We start from the raw sequence: 20721 nt of genomic DNA, 5'->3' as shown, positions 1-20721 counted from the left end.
AGTCAGGATATCTTCCTTGGAGGCAGATCAACAGAAGTCCAAGGCTGTGAGAAGAGCTCACTCCAAATTTGTAGGGTGGACGCCCATTTGTCGTCCCAGGGTTCCCATTTCAGGATGGGAACCATCTGTGCAGCAGCAGCAGCAACGCTTCCTGCAGCTCCAGTGGCTTCGTTGTCCAGAACCATCTGCGTATGTGATCAGCGAGAGATGGTGTTCGCTGGTGAGGAAGATGATAATAGTGTCAGTATGTGTCGAGGGCGCCATGTGTGACCCCCAGATCTGGTCGTAGGCGCTCTTGGGGAGGAAAGGAAAGGGTCAGTGATGTCGAAGGGATTAAATCCCCCGCCCCCCTTCCCTCTTCCCCTTGGGAGGGGCAGTGCAGCTGTTGTCGCCCCTCTTGGTGAAGTTCATGGAGATGCCATACACTCTGAGACCAGTTTGATTGAAGTAACCCGTCCAGACGAATGGGTCTTCCTTCGGGTAAGAGTGTCCGGAAGGCTTTGATGCATGGATTGGGATGTTGGGATGGTCGGAGCACATCCGAATCCCAGTATAAGGAGATTAGTCTCAGTTATTTCGCCTCGTATAGACTAAGAAGACTTAAGGTCTTTTCCCCATAATTAGAATCCTCGTTCTTCGGGGACAGGTGAGTTTTCATGGTCGTGGCTTCGTGAAGCATTTTTTCTAGCCTTCCGGGACCATTTATCAGGGAGTCGACCAAGAGCTTTCCAGTGAAACAGGTGAGTATTGAAATTGGGGCTGTGTAGGTGGGTACTAGAATGAGTTTCCAGCGGTGTGGATGGGTTCTGGAATGTGTTTCCAGCGGTGTAGGTTGGTACTAGAATGTGTTTCCAGCGGTGTAGGTTGGTACTGGAATGTGTTTCCAGCGGTGTAGGTTGGTACTGGAATGTGTTCCCAGTGGTGTAGGTTGGTACTGGAATGTGTTTCCAGCGGTGTAGGTTGGTACTGGAATGTGTTTCCAGCGGTGTGGGTGGGTACTGGAATGTGTTTCCAGCGGTGTGGGTGGGTACTAGAATGTGTTTCCAGCGGTGTGGGTGGGTACTGGAATGTGTTTCCAGCGGTGTGGGTGGGTACTGGAATGTGTTTCCAGCGGTGTGGGTGGGTACTGGAATGTGTTTCCAGCGGTGTGGGTGGGTACTGGAATGTGTTTCCAGCGGTGTGGGTGGGTACTGGAATGTGTTTCCAGCGGTGTGGGTGGGTACTGGAATGTGTCTCCAGTGGTGTGGGTGGCGCGGGGATTACAAGATACATCGTCAGCCATGGCTCAGGAGTGCTAGTCTACGCCAGTAGTACATGGACGACTCAGAGCCCTAGTTACACCAGCACCATAGATTGCCACCTCTTGAGCCATGATAGCGATGCCTCCCTACGTAAAGTGTTCATTGTGTGTGTGTGTGTGTGTGTGTGGGATCCACAGCTCAGCTGGGATGTTCTTGGTGACTCAGCCTATCTTAGGAAGGTGTGGGGTGAGAAGCGAGGCGGAGGTAGGTATCCGCTCATGGGGGCGTTGTGGGAAGGGTGTGAGGAAGAGGCTAATAGGCCGTGAGATGAGGTGAGTGAGGAGGAGTGAGGAGCTTAGAGGTATGGTGGGGTGACAAGTTATGAGAGGTTGGCCTAAGGGTAGTGAGAGGCTTTTGAGGTGAGAGCGAGTGAGAGGCACTCATATGCGGTGAGAGGTATGGAAGTTAGAGGCAAATGATGGAGGAGGAGGAGGAACGAGGGATTTACGTTCGAGCAGCGGGAAGAGATATGAGGTAGAGGGGATTAGTGGAAGGGGATAGTGGTGGTGTGGTGTGGTGGTGATACTGGTGGTGATACTGGTGGTATGGTGGTGGTGGTGGTGGTAGTGGTGGTGATCAGCTGCAGGGTCGTGTTGGACGGGGGTGGCAGGCGGCACACAGTCGGTCTTGGGCGAGTGTTTGGCTGTGGTAAGGCGGCGCTGGGAGTGAATGAGAGGGCGACGGATGATGGGTCGGTGCTCTCTCTCTCTCTCTCTCTCTCTCTCTCTCTCTCTCTCTCTCTCTCTCTCTTTTTTTTTTCCAAAAGAAGGAACAGAGAATTGGGCCAGGTGAGGGTATTCCCTCAAAGGCCCAGTCCTCTGTTCTTAACGCTACCTCGCTAATGCGGGAAATGGCGAATAGTTTGAAAGAAAGATATATATATATATATATATATATATATATATATATATATATATATATATATATATATATATATATATCTGTACAAAACTATGCTAGAATATTAAAAAAAAACATATTAAAAGGTGCGTGTGTTTGTGTGTGTTTGTGTGTGTGTGTGTGTGTGTGTGTGTGTGTTGGACGGTTGTGGTGCCTGCTTCTGGGACGGCGTGGTGGCTCAGCTGAGATAGCCGGGATCAGCCCCCCCACAACTGGCCAGTGAATCCCGGGGTGAGTCCCCCCCATACCCCTCCCCTCCTGTCTTGTCCCTCCCATACACCTTCTCAGAGTACCCGCTCCTTCCCTCCCTACTCCTACACACACACACACACACACACACACACACACACACACTCAACACTGTACAAAAAAAAATTTCGAGTTGCGGAAAAATGGTTTTACCCTCGTGAATACACTGTGGAGGGGGAAAGCAAAACAAAAAATTTGTTTCGTTGTTTGTTGGGCCTTTTTTTTTTTTTTTTTTACCGCGGCGTCACTGGAAGTGATTTGTTGGCCAGCAATTATGATGGAGAGGATTGTGATGTGGTGGAGACGGGTCCCTGACTGTGGTAGAGGGGAGACGGTTGTATGCTCGGGAGCTATTAATGGGTTAGCTATATGTGTGTGTGTGTGTGTGTGTGTGTGTCTGTGTGTGGTGACTGGGTTGATAGGTTCCAATGCCTTTTACCCCCAGGAGCCGGCAGAGACGGGCTGGCCATCATGCCTGCTCGTCCTCACGATTTTCGTTGCAGTGTTACCTTTCACCTACACCTCCCTCCCTCTCTCCACCTGTGCCGCAACCTCACCTTAGCAGCTCCCTCCTCCCTTGCTCCCGGAGAGGGCGAAGGTAATCTTTCCTGGCCATTGATCCGCTTGGCTGTAGCTGCATGCGGTCGGCCAACCTGCATATTCTCCGCAGTGAGGCTCGCAAGGGACACTATAAAGACAGACTCAGGCAGGCAGGCGTCAGTGGTGTTTGTACGTGGTGGTATCGGGGGTGTCAGTGGTGTAGGTGGGTGGTAGGATGGAAAGTCAGTGGTGTATGTGGGTGGTTGGGTGGGGACTCATTGCTGTAGTTAGTTGGTAGAATAGGAAGTCAGTGGTGTAGGTGGGTGGTAGGATGGGACGTCAGTGGCGTAGATGGGTGGTAGGGTGGGACGTCAGTGGTGTAGATGGGCGGTAGGGTGGGACGACAGCGGTTTAGATGGGTGGAAGGACAAGGTCGTCAGTGGTGGGTGGTTGATTGGTGACGTCAGTGGTGCATGTATGTGGTTGGACAGGGACTTCAGTGGTGTACGTGGATGGGTAGGATGGGGCTCGTAAGCTGATGTAATGAGTCAGCTTTGTAACTTTTAATGTCGTAATTATCTGGCCACTATGTGTGTGTGTGTGTGTGTGGGAGGAGAGGAGGGTCTGACAAAGACCCTTTGTGACCTGGGTAATCCTTTTGCGCCACCGCTCACATGATGAGCCTGGAGGCGCGGCCGCAACGGATCGGTCGATGATGGTGACCACCAGCTTAAGATTGTGGGATGAGGCGTGAGTGAGTGGGCGGTGTCAACAACACACGATTCCTGGTAACAAGATACCCGAGACTTTCAGGTTGTCGCCCCCTTTTTTCAGGCGCATCTTCTCGGTAACACTTCCCACATGACACTACGTAATGCATGTACTGAAATATGAATCGTAACAATGTATGTAACATCAACCCGCTTGGGGTCTGACTTAAAACCCCTTGTGACAAGCCCCTGTAATAATTTTGCGCTTCCGCTCACAGGGTAGGAGCATGGGATGCACAGTGAATTTGCCGGGGGACACCGGCGCAAAGTCATATGTAGTGGGAGGGCACAAGTGGTATAGATGGATTTTAGGGTGTATCTTCCACTGGTGTAGGTGGGTGTCTGATTGGGGTTGCAAGGAATGCTAGGGTTGATTTCTAGTGAGTAGGTGGGTGAGGGAATAGGGTTCAGTTCCAGTGGTGTAAGTGGGTGTCAAAATGAGTTTCTAGTGGTACAGGTGGGTGTTGGTATGGGGTGTCCAGTGGTGTAGGTGGGTGTTAGAATGGGATACCAGTGGTGTAGGTAGGATTACAAAGGTATCATTCGGATTAGAATGAAGTTTCCTATGGCGTAGGATTGGACTCCAGTGGCGGAGGTGGGTGACGAAAGCCAAAAAATAAAGAACTGGTGGAAGTGCCTGGTAGGATGAGTTGTACGTGGGTGGGTTAGGTGGGCGAGGCCAGGGGTGCCAGTGGTGTGAGCGTCTTGCTGGGCAGGCGACGTGAATGACGTCAGAGCCGCCTGCTTGCTTGGCTTACTCATGGCACTGTCTGCACAGGTCTGCTGCAGGACACTTGCCTCACTGGCCAAGTCTACTGCTTCACCACACGTAGCCTGCCTGGCAGGGGGCCTGCTGCATGACGAGTACCTCCCAGCAAGGACCTGCTGCATGATACGTCCCTCTATCGCCAGGTCTGTTGCATGACATAACTGTCTGGGCAGGACTGCTGCATGACACACCTCTGGCCAGGTCTGCTGCACGACCTCCCTCTCTCTCTCTCTCTCTCTCTCTCTCTCTCTCTCTCTCTCTCTCTCTCTCTCTCTCTCTCTCTCTCTCTCTCTCTCTCTCTCTCTCAGACCTAGGTCTTCTGCTGAACAACACGTCTGCTGCACTACTCACACAGCCTCACTAGCTCTGCTTCGCAGTGTTGTTCCTTTCCTGCTTCGTGCAGTGTTATCAGTCCGTGGCTGGTTCGTGTGGCCACGATTGATGGCATTGGAATTCGGATCTAAGATGTCTTTTTTTTTTCTCCTTCGGCACAATTGATGGTGTTCCCTCGCAACAAGTCATCGTTCCCCTTCGACAGCGGGTGAGAAATGTGGGCCTGTCTTTGCTTAGTTATTATGATCTTAGCGTCACCAATTTGGCCTTGGAAATTAGCAGTACTGTGGGCCCTTCATAGGGAGAATTATTTTATGTTCTTTTTTAGTGTGAATATACACAAGAAGGAGCGTTTGATCGATATAAGTCAAGGGACTGGGCAGGTGTCTGCATAGTGGACCAGACCAGGCAGGATGGGGTGATTGTGTTGGGTTTAGGCCGAGGGAGTCTCAGCCTCCAACAGCTTGACTGATCAGAGAAGCAACGCAGCAGCTTGGTCCCAGACCGAGCTCTGTGTGTATGTTTAGAGTGAGGGGTGGGGGGGGGGGGGGTGTTAAAACCTCCCGAACCGTCGTAAGGTTTACGTAAAGGTAAGGTAACGTCCCAAACCCAACTGTGGGGATAGAAGACCTCCGAAACCGTCGTAAGGTATACGTGAAGTAAAGTGAGGTAAGGTCCCAGACCTGTCTGTAGGGGTGTAAGACCTCCAGAATCATCGCAAGGTATACGTAAGGTAAGGTCTTAGACCCAGCTAGTTAAGATAAGGTCCTAGACTCAGGTTTGGTGGTAGAGAACCAGGGTTACATCCCCGAGCCTCAGGCTGGGCTTCATTCTCGCCCTGTTCGCCAATATCGACATCACCAACCATTTAGGGCCGCACACCGTAGGACCACGACCACCAGACAGCCGGTGCCACATCTACCAATCCTCCTGGGCCTCATCCACCAGTCGGCCAGGGTCACAACCACCAGGCTTGCGTCCGTCCTCCTCTTCATCTCATGAGGGTCGAGGTAGCCTTACCCCCGTCGGGAGGTCGAGCCACTGACGCCGCCCGCTGTAAAACTCGTTATGATGCCTCCCTCGAGCCGTCCCTGGGCTGGATGTCTTCCACGTTGACCTCATTAGTTTTGCTCTAACCTCTGTTTGGTGATAGTCTCCTCCAGCCCCCTAAAGGTGCGTAATGGTAAGCGTGACGGTAATTCATGGTAATTATACCTGTAATTATTGTATTTCATGGGTGTGTAATATTATTTACAGCAGAAAAAAAGGTTGATCCTTCTGCCTGCTTCCCTGGTTCGTAGAACGCTATGAAACGTAAGTGATTTGACGCCATTTAAAGTTTTTAGTTGTAGGGAGTTGGCGTCCCCCTGTAGCACAGATGACTTATGTTGTCCCCCTGTAGGCTCAGGTAGAGTCAGACGTGATGACATTTGTAGATCGCGTATTTACGTAATATATGTCTTGTTTATACGGTCATTTCTTTGAGCTGTCCTCTAATTTTGTTTTCTTTTCCGTTTACAGGTAAGCCGTGTACGGTGGGAGGGTCGGATGAAGCTGCCTGCCTGGTCAGTTCACCTGGACCTCAGCTTATAAAAGCTTCGCTGCAGTTTGTGGTTTGGACTGTTTGGATGTATTTTCTTTAGTCAACCTTCCTTGCAGACTGCAGAATCTGATCTGAATCCAAACGGGGGAAGTGAGGAGCGTGTGGAAAGAGGGAGAGCGAGGGTGTATGTGGTGGGGGCATGTAGTAATGGACGGTTGAAGTGTACCCGAGGGAGCACCAGCCGTCGGTGTGGAGGCCAGGCCACGGGGACAGGTGGCCCCTGAGTGTCTTGGTGTCTTGTCTCTCTCCTCGTGGGTGTATGTCTTTCGGATTCTCCATAGAGACGTAAGCTCGCCGACTAGTGTGTTTGTGTGTGTGTGAGGGGCTGTCGATAGATGGGTAAGTTTCCTGAGTTATGGGGGGGGGGTATGTGTGAGGGTGTCGATAGATAGGTAAGCGTCCTGAATTACGAGGGGTATGTGTAGGGCTGTCGATAGATGGGTACGTGTCCAGACTTAAAGGGGGTATGTGTGTGAGGCTGTCGATAGATGGGTAAGCGTCCTGCCTTCAGGGTTGCCTGTGAGGTTGTCGATGGGCAGATACATAAGCTTGCTGACTAGATAGTGTGTGTGTGTGGGGAGGGGAAGGCTGGCTGTGTCAGTAGGTAGAAAAGCGAGCTAAGACCATTTTCGGTGTGGCATCCCCACTTTTTCCTGGAGTCCTTCTAAAGACTGTATAGGGGTCGGATAGCTGTGCCCCCTCAGTGTTATATCGAGAGGTAATCTCCTCCGATCGTAGGTAGGGAGGTGGACACGCACTCCGGACCGATGGTGTGGCACGGTTCCATTGCATGTTCTTGTATGTTGTGAGGGAAGGGCATAGTTTGGTCTTGTGCAGGTTGCTTCAAGCCGTGAGAGCAGTTCAGTTTTAAAAGCTATATTTATCTGGATAAACATAGACAAAGAATGTCAGTGATAGCAAGGGTGAAGAGGTACACCTGTAGGGGTAGGTGGTGGAGGCAAGCATAGAGCGTACAGTGGGTACGGTACACAGACGTAGGAGGGTGACAGGTGGGGTCCAAGGTCTGAGAGAGTAGCCAACTCTACTGGTACTGATCACCATCCTCATTGGGTTCCTCATATACCTCATGGAACCCTGCGAGTGTTGTGCTGTGCAGTGGAGAACCAAGCCTTTGCCGTTGGTAGAGGGAAAAGTGGGAGGAAGGGATGGATAGATGTAGAAATTTGTCGGTAACGGCAAAATGGATACAAGTTGAAGAAATGTTGGTTGACTAAAGATGGGTGGGGGACGAATGGAGCAGGTTGGCCAAGGGGAGGGTCGTTGAAGCATACGCGTTGCGGAGGTTTCGAACGTAGTCACATGACTGATCATGACTTTGTAGGTAAACAGGATTCGTCTCGTTCGCTCGGTTCGGCCTTCTGTGGTATCCTGTATTCTTAGGTTGTTCTGTCCGGGTGCGAAAGCTGGACGCGGCAGGCAGTGGACGAATCAACGTAGAAGTCTCTTTAGAGGACGTGTCGCTCCTGAGGAGTCCATCCTGTCCCTGCGACTGAGTGTCACGCAGCCATGGAGCTGCAGTATCTTTCAGATTGATAAGGGGGTCGAAGTAAAAAGTATATATATATATATATATATATATATATATATATATATATATATATATATATATATATATATATATATACATATACATAGGTACATAGGTAGGTATGTATATTTGCGTGTGTGGACGTATGTATATACATGTGTATGGGGGTGGGTTGGGCCATTTCTTTCGTCTGTTTCCTTGCGCTACCTCGCAAACGCGGGAGACAGCGACAAAGCAAAAAAAAAAAAAAATATATATATATATATATATATATATATATATATATATATATATATATATATATATATATATATATATATATATGGGCGTGTTTATGGACGAGTGGGAGTAACGCTCGGGTGCGGCTGATCCCGTTGGTCCTGGAGGGATGTTGTAGTCCTGGGGGCCTTCTCTCACTCTCTCTCTCCCCGGCCCTCAGCACGGTGCTCCTGACTCCGGCCTGGGGTGGCCGAGGGGTTGTGCATGGGGCTAGGGGATGAGGGAGGCAGCTGCTGTGTTGTTAGGAAGGATTGTGTGAAGGATGGCGGGAGGAAGGATAGTGCAGAAGGATGGTGGACGGGGCCGTGCGTATAGTGTAAGTCAGCCCGGTGCTGCTGCTGCTGCCCCCGGTGTCAGGCGAGGCAAAGAGGATTTGCCACACTCCGGCTCAGTACCTTTATGTGGCCGTAAGGACGGACTATGAGCATGTTATAACCCATAATTCTTTTGACGGTAATGCTCTTCTAATCTGGGCGAGGCTCGTAAGGGGCAGATTGTGGCCGCGTCGATCAAGGACGTTTACTGTGACCCCATGGATTGACCCAGTTCACACACGCGCGCGCGCGTTATCTCGCTGCACGTTCGAGTAACAAGTCCCTTCCGTTGAGGGTCTTTGGTCGCTCTTGCGCGGAGAGTGTGCTCATGTGGGGGTTCAGACCTTCACAAAGTTCCTTCTCGGGTGAAAATGGTCTACATCCACACTGCGGTGTGGCGGTGCATGCATTACCGTAATGCCAATTGAAACTGGCTGTGCAGGTACATGTAGGTAGCCTACATGTGCATTCATGGGGTAACTGACGAGCCTTTCCGTACGTGTCGAAGTCCCATGTACGTTTGACGTCGTAGCGAATGGTGCCGGGGTCCCACGGGTACTGCAACCCGCTCCTCGACGTCGAGTTCCACAGTCGGGTCACCAGCCTGTCAAGCCGAGGGTGCAGAAGGGACGAGCGTGCAACAGACGAGACAGTTAGAGTGGTCGGTAACGTTAAGAGTTTTTCCTGGGGTTGCAGCAGCACATCACACCACTATCCTCCCAGCGCACCACACCACTACCCTCCCAGTACACCACACCACTATCCTCCCAGTACATCACACCACTATCCTCCCACCGCACCACACCACTACCCTCCCAGCGCACCACACCACTATCCTCCCAGCGCACCACACCACTATCCTCCCAGCGCACCACACCACTATCCTCCCACCGCACCACACCACTATCCTCCCAGCGCACCACACCACTATCCTCCCAGTACATCACACCACTATCCTCCCAGTACATCACACCACTATCCTCCCAGTACATCACACCACTATCCTCCCAGCGCACCACACCGCTATCCTCCCACCGCACCACACCACTATCCTCCCAGCGCACCACACCACTACCCTCCCAGTACACCACACCACTATCCTCCCAGTACATCACACCACTATCCTCCCACCGCACCACACCACTACCCTCCCAGCGCACCACACCACTATCCTCCCACCGCACCACACCACTATCCTCCCAGCGCATCACACCACTATCCTCCCAGCGCATCACACCACTATCCTCCCACCACACCACACCACTATCCTCCCAGTACACCACACCACTATCCACCCAGTACACCACACCGCTATCCTTCCAGTACATCACACCACTATCCTCCCGCTGCGTCGAGCCAGGGATAGCGTTGGCCGGCATGTGGGTGACACATGCGGCTGGTGGCAGTGGCCTCAGCTAACGACCACCGATGGGGCTTCTCTCTCACCACTGACGCCCTCAGCTGCTGCCTGCCTCCTTCCCTCCCTCACCTCCCCCAGGGGTAGGAATAAGCCACAAGGGGTCAAGAGGCCTGACAGCCAGGCCTCTCTTGACCCCCACCTCACCCCTACTTTCCCTGATGGTTAAGGCGACCCCCCCCGGTGTAATAACACAGCTCGCCGCCCTTAACGAGAACTTCTTTCTCTATATTACGATTAATGGCCTGCAGGACCACGTTCCTGAAAAATTGATCAGGGTCAGGTGGGCGACATATGGACTGTGCCGAGGCTCTGGTAACGTATAATGAGGGGTTTGAACCCTCGGGTGGAAGGAAGGGAGGGAGGGGGCTACTACAAGTTTGACACACCCCCACACCTCCTCCTCCTCCTCCTCATTTAGATAAGCGGATAGACAGGGAGGTAGGTGGGGTGTTGTTCACTCTGCCAACAGTATTGATTTCTGTCTTATGAATTATTAAGTGGTGTTCCTTTATACATAGAAGTATTTGTTAGTCTCTCTCTCTCTCTCTCTCTCTCTCTCTCTCTCTCTCTCTCTCTCTCTCTCTCTCTCTCTCTCTCTCTCTCTCTCTCTCTCTCTCTCTCTCTCTCTCTTATTGGTACTCCTGTGGGTTTTGCTGTATATATCGCTCGTGCCTTTCTGTGTGTGTGTGTGTGTGTGTGTGTCATTGATCACCTCTTTCTGTCCTCCTTGTGTCTTTAGGTTTGTGGCGCCCTCGGTTCCCTCGGGGTCTGGTGAGTACTCGTGTGCGCCATTGGCATAAGTGTCCCGTGTCCCTGGTGGCTGCTTTCACCACCTGTGTGCCTCCACGAGGTGTGCCTCGCCGTGTCTTTGATATGTGTATGTTTGTTTATAGGTCTGCCTGTGGCCTGGCTTAGCGTCACCCCCAGAGAACCATCTTGCAAATGGTGACCTACCTCTCTCTCTCTCTCTCTCTCTCTCTCTCTCTCTCTCTCTCTCTCTCTCTCTCTCTCTCTCTCTCTCTCTCTACCCCCTCAAAAAAAAAAGACCAAAGCATTTCCTTTGGTTGACGCCTCCAGGTCTACCTGGCTGTTCATAATGTCCCCCATGGCGGCAGCCAGGGACTAATATTTTTTACCCTGCCTGCTGGTGCCCCGAGTGCAGCTTTTGATTTATTAGAAATGGTCGTTGGCATCTCGTCCAGGAGAAATTGCCAGATTTCCCCATCCTCTTATGAAAACTGGGAGGCTTCGATATGTGAAGTTATGAGATTGCTTTTCTGAATAAGACTCCGATTGTGCCTCTCTCTCTCTCTCTCTCTCTCTCTCTCTCTCTCTCTCTCTCTCTCTCTCTCTCTCTCTCTCTCTCTCTCTCTCTCTCTCTTTTGTTTTGTTTTACTTTCACACGATATTTGACGAAGGCGGCACGATATGGGGTTTGTGGTATCTGTGCCTGCGTTTGTGAATGTGTGTGTGTGTGTGTGTGTGTGTGTGTGTGTGTGTGTGTGTGTGTGTGTGTGTGTGTGTCCTTGCCTTTATCAGTTACGGTAATGCATTATAACTTTTGCGTGAGTTATTCTTGTGTGTATGAAATGATGAGTTGCGAGAGAATGACTTGATCAGTGTTTTCGCGCACCACACAACGGTTCTAGGGGGAAGGTGTGCGGGGAAGGAGGAGGACTTTTTGGGGGTAGGAGGTAAATTCGGTGGGGATAGGGAGGGTAGGAGGCGGAGTGAAGAGAAGTGGAGGTCATGACGTACTGGAGACTTCACGGGGTCAGAATACTTGTGGGGGCGGGGTGAGGGGGATGCGTCGCTCGGTTAGCGCGTCTGATGCAGGAGTGACTCGTGGGGAGTTCGAATACGCCCCCACCACCCTCTTCCTTTGGGGGTACGGCGATACGAACCCTTGAGCGCGAGGGCAATGACCCCTTGAGCACTACGGTGCGGTCGACCGCTTGAGTGCAAGTGCATGACCCTGAGCACGACTGTGTGACCCCTTGAGCGCCACGGTACGACACTTAGGCACGGTCGCGTGACTGCCGAACATGGCGATATGACTTGATTCTTGAATGCGACGGTACGGCCCTTGAGCATGATGGTACGGCCCTTGAACACGACGGTGCGGCGTTTGAGCATGATGGTACGGCCATTGAACATGACGGTACGGCCCTTGAGGATGATGGTACGGCCATTGAACATGACGGTACTGCCCTTGAGCATGATGGTACGGCCCTTGAACACAACGATACGGCCCTTGAACATGACAGTACGGGCCTTGAGCATGATGGTACGGCCCTTGAACACAACGATACGGCCCATGTACATTACGGTACTGCTCATGAGCTTAACGGTACGGCCTTTGAACATGATGGTACGGCCCTTGAGCACGACGGTCAAGGGTCGTACCGTCGTTTTCGAGTGGCAAGTCGCACCAGAGTCTACAATGTGTGTAAAATTTTTTGGACAGACTTTCAGCCTTTGACTGTAATACATTTAGTAAATCGTAATTAATAATGATAATAATAATAATAATAATAATAATAATAATAATAATAATAATAATTTTGATAAGATAAAGTAGAAGAATTTTAATGATAATGATATTCTTCTTCTTCTTCTTCTTATTATTATTATTATTATTATTATTATTATTATTATTATTATTTTTGTTTGTTATACTTTGATGCTGTCTCCCGCGTTAGCGAGGTAGCGCAAGGAAACAGACGAAAGAATGGCCCAACCCCCCCACATACACATATATATACATAAACGCCCACACACGCACTTATACATATCTATACATATCAATGTATACATACATATACATACTAAGATATATACATAATGATAGTAATAATGATTATTATTATCATTATTGTTGTTATTATTATTATTATTATTATTATTATTATTATTATTATTATTATTATTATTATTATGCTGTTATTATCCCTTGTCCATCTAGGGCGTCATGGCAGGTTTGCGGTTGTGTAACCTCAGCGATCGGCCAGCAGCTTGCATATTGTATGACCAGGGAAACATTGTGTGTGTCACTCACGTTTCAAGGGATGTTTGTTGCGGTGTAAACAGTGACTCTTCGCTGTATATTGTAGGGCGATCTCGTTGAGAACGAGGCAGCGTTGACGTTGTGTGAGTCTACGGATGTGTGTGTAAGGGGAAAGAAAATATGTGTGTGTGGAATTTTATTTAGTTCACCTTCAAAGATTCGCGGTGTAATGTGGAAAAAAAAATGGAAATATTCATATGAAATATTCATCTAAAATATTCATAATCTGAATAGAAAAAAAAAAAATGTCCAGGGGTTAGGGTAATGTATATTTGAGCATTGACGGACAATGTAGATTATTATTTGAGTTATCGACAGAGTCTTAAAACTGTTGTTTATCGTTTTCTAAATTTGAGAGGGGCGGGGGGCGCCCACGGTCTCACACACACACACACACACACACACTCACGGATTTAAACCCACGCGGATCAGTCAGCGTTTATAGCCCATCTCTTCCTTGTTGGTGGCAGGAGGACACACGCCGATGGTGGTGGTGGTGGTGTACGGGTCCTCGGTGAGCATTTGTGATGGACTGTATGACATGCCGCCACTGCCACCACCGGCGCCTTGTTATTCAAACGGACACACTGGGTTTTGTTAGCTGGGTGTGTACAGGAGCGAGTACGCCACGGAAGCCGCGATGGCAAGTGGGAGACTGGTCTCCTATTTTGCAGCGGGGGATCACATAGTCGCACCCTCCAGTGTTAGCCATATAGTGTGGGAATTGCGATAAAAGGAGAGGTGTTTGTCCTCCAACTGAAGACCTACCTTCTCCAGTATGACTCGAACCGCTGCCTCACGGGAGGGAGGGATGAGAGGAGCATTACCGTCTCCCCTGCCGGTTGGTTGTGGCTCCAGGCCTGTCAGCTGCCAGGATCATTGAGGCCGTCAACGTCAGCTTTCTACGTTCAACGACCGAAACATTTTTTTTAACAACTTTTTTAGATGTTCAGGATAATTTCATGACGGCACACTCTCTCTCTCTCTCTCTCTCTCTCTCTCTCTCTCTCTCTCTCTCTCTCTCTCTCTATCTATCTATCTCTCTCTCTTTATCTATCTATCTATCTATCTATCTATCTATCTATCTGTCTGTCTGTGTCTGTCTGTCTGTCTGTCTCTGTCTGTCTGTATACATATGTATTCCTATGGGTCCACGGGGAAACTGAAACACGGAAAGTTCCCAAGTGCACCTTCGTGTAATAATCACATCATCAGGGGAGACACAAGAGAGAAATATGTCAGTTTATATATATCGAAGAGACGAAGCTAGGACGCCATTTGGTAAACATGTGATATATATATATATATATATATATATATATATATATATATATATATATATATATATATATATAGAGAGAGAGAGAGAGAGAGAGAGAGAGAGAGAGAGAGAGAGCGCTTTTGTTGGCTTTGCGTGCGCTTATTCAACTGACTGCTGTATGATATTCTGGTATTAAAGACAAAGGGACACTGCTACATATTTTACTGTCTGCTTTGAGCTGTGTGGGAGCACTGGTAAGGGGGCGTTCCTCTGCACCAACTCCCACAGTGTGTTTATTGCTGCCCCAACTCCTTTCACCGGGATTGTATTGGTAGTAAAGAGACTTTAGTTAATTTTATTTTTCGGGGGGTTGTTGGGCGACTTGCTCTGGAGAGAGAAAGTTGTGTCTATAAAGTTGAAATTAATTCCACCATCAGAACAAATGTGGGTGGAGTGTGTGTGTGTGTGTGTGTGTGTGTGTGTAGCACTGGGGGAACTGCAGGTCTAAGGAAGTGTTTTCAACACGGCAGATCTTTGTCGTGCTTCACGTAACACTGCTGAAGAGGAGGGACGGGGTGTGTTCCATGCTGCTAGGTTGAAGTGGGAGGGACTGTGTTCCACGCTCCTGTTGTGGGCAGAAGTGGGAGGGACTGTGTCCCATGCTCCTGTTGTGGGCAGAAGTGGGAGGGACTGTGTCCCATGCTCCTGTTGTGGGCAGAAGTGGGAGGGACTGTGTCCCATGCTCCTGTTGTGGGCAGAAGTGGGAGGGACTGTGTCCCATGCTCCTGTGGGAGGGACTGTGTGCCCTGCTTCTGCTGTGGCTAGAAGTGGGAAGGGCTCTGTTTCATGCTCATGCCACTTGACAGAAGTGGGAAGGGCTGTGTCCCATGCTTCGGCTGTGGACGGAAGCGGGAGGGACTGTGTGCCATGCTTCAGCTGTGGGCAGAAGTGGGAGGGACAGTGATCCGGCGGAGCTGTGGAAATGCTGTGGCTCTGTTCTGTGTCAGTGTGTCAAGAATCTCGGAAACCGTTCTGTGCAACACGCCAAAACTGGCGGGACTGTTCTGTGATGTTTCAAAAGTCATGAGGCAGAGAGAGAGAGAGAGAGAGAGAGGGAGAGAGAGAGAGAGAGAGAGAGAGAGAGAGAGAGAGAGAGAGAGAGAGAGAGAGAGAGAGAGAGAGAGAGAGAGAGACGGACAGAGAGAGAGACAGACCATTGCAGCATTGTGGAAGGTCGGGGTCAGTTTACCCCAGTTTATGACTTAAAAAGAAAATGTTTTAAGTTTTATCGTTATGATAATAAAAAAGAAAATTGGAAATACGACAATTGAGGTCATGGCTTCGAAGGAAGGGAGAATGGCGGATAAAATTAAGTAAATAAGGAATTATAAAGGAGAATGGAGGATGTAATAAAGTAAATAATGAATTGTAAAGGAGCCTTGTTTACCGACTTTTAACTAATTCCCTGCCATGCTTATGGTGTTTTCATGGGGGACTCATTTTATACTTTATGCAATTTACTGGGTTTTCAACTCTCGGGGAAAAAGAGCCTGATTATGTTGTTTGTGTACACGAAAGTGGAGGCTGCTGTTTTGTTTGAGTTCGTGAAAGAAAACGGAGTTATATTTTTTTAGGGTACACGTTTTAATATTTTTTTGGGGATGGAAATAGTTTTTCTTTTTGTTTCCAGAGTATTCCAAGACCAGTTTTTTGTATATTGGGGCAGATCTTCGTCACTGTGTGGCAATCCTCTCCTTCTGTATTTATTTGCAAAGGAAGAAAAATAGTAAGAGGCCAGTGAAGGCTCCCTCCCCTTTCAGTCGCCTTCTACGACACACAGGGAATATGGGCAGTATTCTTTCTCCCCAATCCATACATAGGATCATAATTTTGCGCCTGATCAAGTATAAGTTCCCAAGTGCACTTTCGTGTAATTATCACATCAGGGGAGATACAAGAAAGAAATATAAGTCAGTTGGTATATAACGAAGAGACGTATGATATTAGGTTAGGTAAGATTCATATATGTATGGTTTTGCTAACAGTTGTGTGTGTGTGCGTGCGTCAGATATACGGTATATCACTAAGTTATAACAATTGGCAAGAAACCCTCATATTTGAGTAAGAATTTCGAACACTTTTATCGTTTTCTATCGCTTGTTTTGCTTGGCGTACAGATATTACTGGATCGTGTGCCAATGAGCTGTGTTGGTTCCATTTTACAAGGCTTTCTTTTCTTGTTTTACACGAAAAAGAATGAGTTTGTGGTGGTGGTGGTTGTGTTTGACGAGTAATCTCACCTCTTGTACTCGAGATTGCCCTACGCGTGTCTTGTGTGTGAAGCTTCGGATAGGATTAGATTCTGCCTTTTATATTGTAATGCTCTTGGGGTATTAGATTATCCTGACGTAAGCTGTGGTTTGTTAATTAGGAATCATCTTTTTTGTGTGAAATATGATGTATAGTATATTCTGAAGTAATGGGCTAATTATTATCATTATTATTATTATTATTATTATTATTATTATTATTATTATTATTATTACTAATATTATTATTATTGATATGATTGCAAGGTATTGTCAAATGTATTTGCTGTTCAGATGTTCTTTCCCAAATCAAATTGCAACTTTCTTTTAAATTTTCGTATTGAAATAATTTGTATAGTATGAGGGTGTGTTGGAATTTGAACCTGGAGATTGAAGTTACTGAGTTAGGGCAGTAATCGCTCGCCTAGGGCGTTGAAGTGCCTTCATAGTATAGTGCAGGTTAAGCTAGGCGACGCTAACTTAACCTAACCTAGGCTACATTAGGTTCGCCTAGGTTAGGGTAGGGTATTTTTTTATATTTTTTCTTCGCCAGTCTGCCAAGTTTTGCTATCTTGTGTCGTCTTTCAAAGATATTAGCTTAGCTTTTGCGAGCGTTTATATTTCGTACGAAAAGATAAGTTTCCCTCGCATAGTTTTCTGTGTCACGCTGCAAAAAGAAGTCTTCGTGGGGCAATTAAACCTATTTGCACATTAAGAACTGAAGGACTGTGTTCTTTGCGAAATTTGAGGGGGGGGGGTGGCTTTAATAATAAATACATCACTTGCAAACGAGGAAATATATAGAAGTATATATATATATATATATATATATATATATATATATATATATATATATATATATATATATATATATATATTTATATATATATTATATTTTTTTTTTCTTTTTGGTATAGCAGAGCAAATGGCGGCGTGACCGGTCCTTGTAACACAGCAGAAGTCGAGATCTGTGTTGGATACAACACCTGCAAGATGCCAAGTTTTCTTCTTTCCTTTTTTCGATATGATGACATGACAAAAGTCGAGGGCCAGTGTTTCGTGCAACACATGTGAGCGAGGAAGGGAATATGTTTCTTGCCGGTGCAACAGTGTGCAGAAGGCTAAGTGTTTATTAATCTCTAAAACACCAGCGGGCGTCGAGGGACAGTGTTCCATGCAACACACGTAAAACACGAGAGGAAGGAGGGATTGTGTTGGAGGGGGTTTGGGGTATTTTGCGGCCAAATGGCGAAGAATAAAAATCCTCGCTGCCCTGGAGAAGTCGGGAGGGAGAAACAACGATCCTTTGCAACGCTGCTGGAGGACCTCGTGTATTGGCCTGGATAAACGAGCGTTAAACGAGGGAGCCAAACACTCTCACTTTTCGGAAGTTTAAACATTTTATAGCTCGTTAACCGCAAGACAGGTGGGTGCTCTCCTCTGTGCGGGGGGAAGAGATTACCATGCGAATTTTGTGTGATCCTCCCCGTGCACGGTCGTTATTGTTTCCCGGGAAAGATCGAGTTAAACATTATGTTGGCGTGCGGGTAACACGCAGCCTATGATGCCACCCTTTTCGGCTCCCAGTTTTAAATATATATATATATATATATATATATATATATATATATATATATATATATATATGAGTCCACGGGGAAAATGAAACACGATAAGTTCCCAAGTGCACTTTCGTGTAATAATCACATCATCAGGGAAGATACAAGAGAAAAATATGTCATGATATACAATGTGTGTGTGACTGGAAATACATACCACAGTTTTTAGTGTAAGGAGACGTTAGCCTGTTGTTTCATAACATTATATTAGATATTGTTATATTACTTTTTATTATCATATATAACTGACCGTTATTAATTTTTCGCTATAATACAGTATAAGAGCCCGCCAGTAAAACGTACAGTATTTGTCGTTCACGTCAATTGAGATTATCATTTGTCTGACGGCGGTTTATATATATCCTGGTTGACTGGGGCATTTACCATTTACACACCGCATCAACCCACATTTTCCCGGAGGGGCGGAGGAGGGGGCCCGTGTTTGTGTTTTAAGCATCACCAGTTACCACAGGGAGAGAGAGAGAGAGAGAGAGAGAGAGAGAGAGAGAGAGAGAGAGAGAGAGAGAGAGAGAGAGAGAGAATGACTGCATGTGGTTTTATGTCAGCGAATTATTACACACGTATTTATTTATTTCTTTTTTTTTTAGGGGGAGGCTGCGTGTATACAGCCTGACATTGCCTGTCATTCCCAATGACGGACTGATTTTGGCGCCCCTGATGCTTCATGGTGTGTGTGTGTGTGTCTGTATGTTTGTGTGTGTGTGTGTGTGTGTGTGTGTGTGTGTCTGTGTGTGAACGTACACGTAATGCAGTGAGGGAGATATGTCTGTCCACCTGTAGTTTGTGTGTAGAGGAAGAGGAGGTTAGCTGGATAGGTATGTTGATAGCGGGAAGGATAACCGGATGGTGGAGAGGATAGGAGGATAGTGGGGAGGATACCTGGTAACTGGGGAGTATATTTGGATTGTTAGAGGATAGTTGGATGTTAGGGAAGGATAGGGGTTTAGTGGCGAGGGTATTTGGATCGTGGGGAGGATAGCTGGACGGTAGATAAGATAGCAGGACAGTACTGAGGATAGATGGATAGTGAATATAGCTAGATAGGATAGTAGGACAGTAGGGAGGATAGATGGATAGTGGGCCATGTGTGGAGAGGTGATGGATTGTGGCTAGGGGAGCGATTTGCCTGGAGATGTAGCTGGTGTGAAGACCAGCCAGGTGGTGGTGGGGTGAGGGTAGCAAGGAGTGAGAGGGAGAAGATTTAGATATCGGGGAGAGCAGTTGATTAACAGGGAGAGAGAGGGGGGGGGGGAGAAAGAGTTGCTTGAAGTTGGGAGAGTAACTAGACTGGAGGGAGGGTAAAGGGGCAGTGGGGAGAGTTAACGAGTGGTTGGGAGAGTAGTGAGTTGGAACAGGAGAGCAACCAGGGAGCTGGGAGAGTAGCCAGGGGACTGTGACAACAACCAGGGAGCTGGGAGTGTAGCCAAGGAGCTGAGAGAGAGAGAGAGAGAGAGAGAGAGAGAGAGAGAGAGAGAGAGAGAGAGAGAGAGAGAGAGACTCGCTGGCTTGTAGAGGTCTTATTATTGTACACTTGAGATCAGGTCACCAGCCTTGACTGTAACAGCTGTGCTGGTCAGCTGGTCTCCTCCCTAACCCCCACCAGCTCGAGCAGGATGACAGACAGCGCCAGTCCTTACCCCCGACGCCTCCGTCCCACCCACCCGCAGGCCGAGCCCGGCCGCAGCGGCTGACCCCCTCCTCTTCCCCTGGCTGCTGCTTTCGTATGCCGGTCACGGACCTCCTCCTCCGCCGCCACAGATTTGGCTCGGCACGTATATATATATAAATGCTCGTGAAGAATGTTATTGCATGTTGAGTTTCTCCCATCCCGTAGAATACAACCCGGCTCTGCTGAAGCTACATGAGAAGTGTGGGGTTGATAATTTGCTCTACCCGTTTTCTCTTTTTATACACACATACAGAACTCGTAAATGTCGTCGGCTTGTTGAAAGAAGTTCGCTCCCCTCCCGCCCTCCGCGTTTTGATTAACAGGTTGCAGTGATGTTCTGAGAGACTTGGCTGGGTGGTGAGGAGGTTTGTAGGTCGGTGTATGAATGCCTGCCACCTTTACATTCTGTACGACTTGTCCCTCAGTGCAGTCCCTGGTGATGGGGAGGGAGGGGTTTATTTTGGATTTGTGTGGTGGTAGGAGCGAGCGAGGATGTTACCAGACCTTTTATAAAAAACTGCACGTGCGAGGTTTTGGGCATTGGTTTCAACAGCTGTATGGTTCAGCATACGGCATGTGTAGGTAATGTACACTTAAATGTACACTTTACCATCAGTAGAGTCATAATTTAGGGTCGATTTTTTTTCTATGTAGAGAACTCGCCATAATTACGATAGGCACAAAAAAACTATACGTCTGAACATATAATGTGTTTGTCTTGCTACACTTCTGGTGGGGGCGACTTTGA

The 20721-nt window shown here is 48.1% G+C and overlaps 1 protein-coding gene across 18 annotated transcripts in view; it reads left to right on the top strand.

Annotated features, from left to right (window-relative positions):
* siz (Brefeldin-resistant Arf-GEF family protein schizo) overlaps positions 1 to 20721 on the top strand; it is a 578443-nt gene that overhangs the window by 477584 nt on the left and 80138 nt on the right. The window lies entirely within an intron of this gene.

This window comes from Panulirus ornatus, chromosome 55 (assembly GCF_036320965.1).
Source record: "Panulirus ornatus isolate Po-2019 chromosome 55, ASM3632096v1, whole genome shotgun sequence".
Lineage (NCBI taxonomy): Eukaryota > Metazoa > Arthropoda > Malacostraca > Decapoda > Palinuridae > Panulirus > Panulirus ornatus.
Note: the sequence above shows the minus strand (reverse complement) of the source record. Positions and strands in the feature narration are given on the sequence as shown.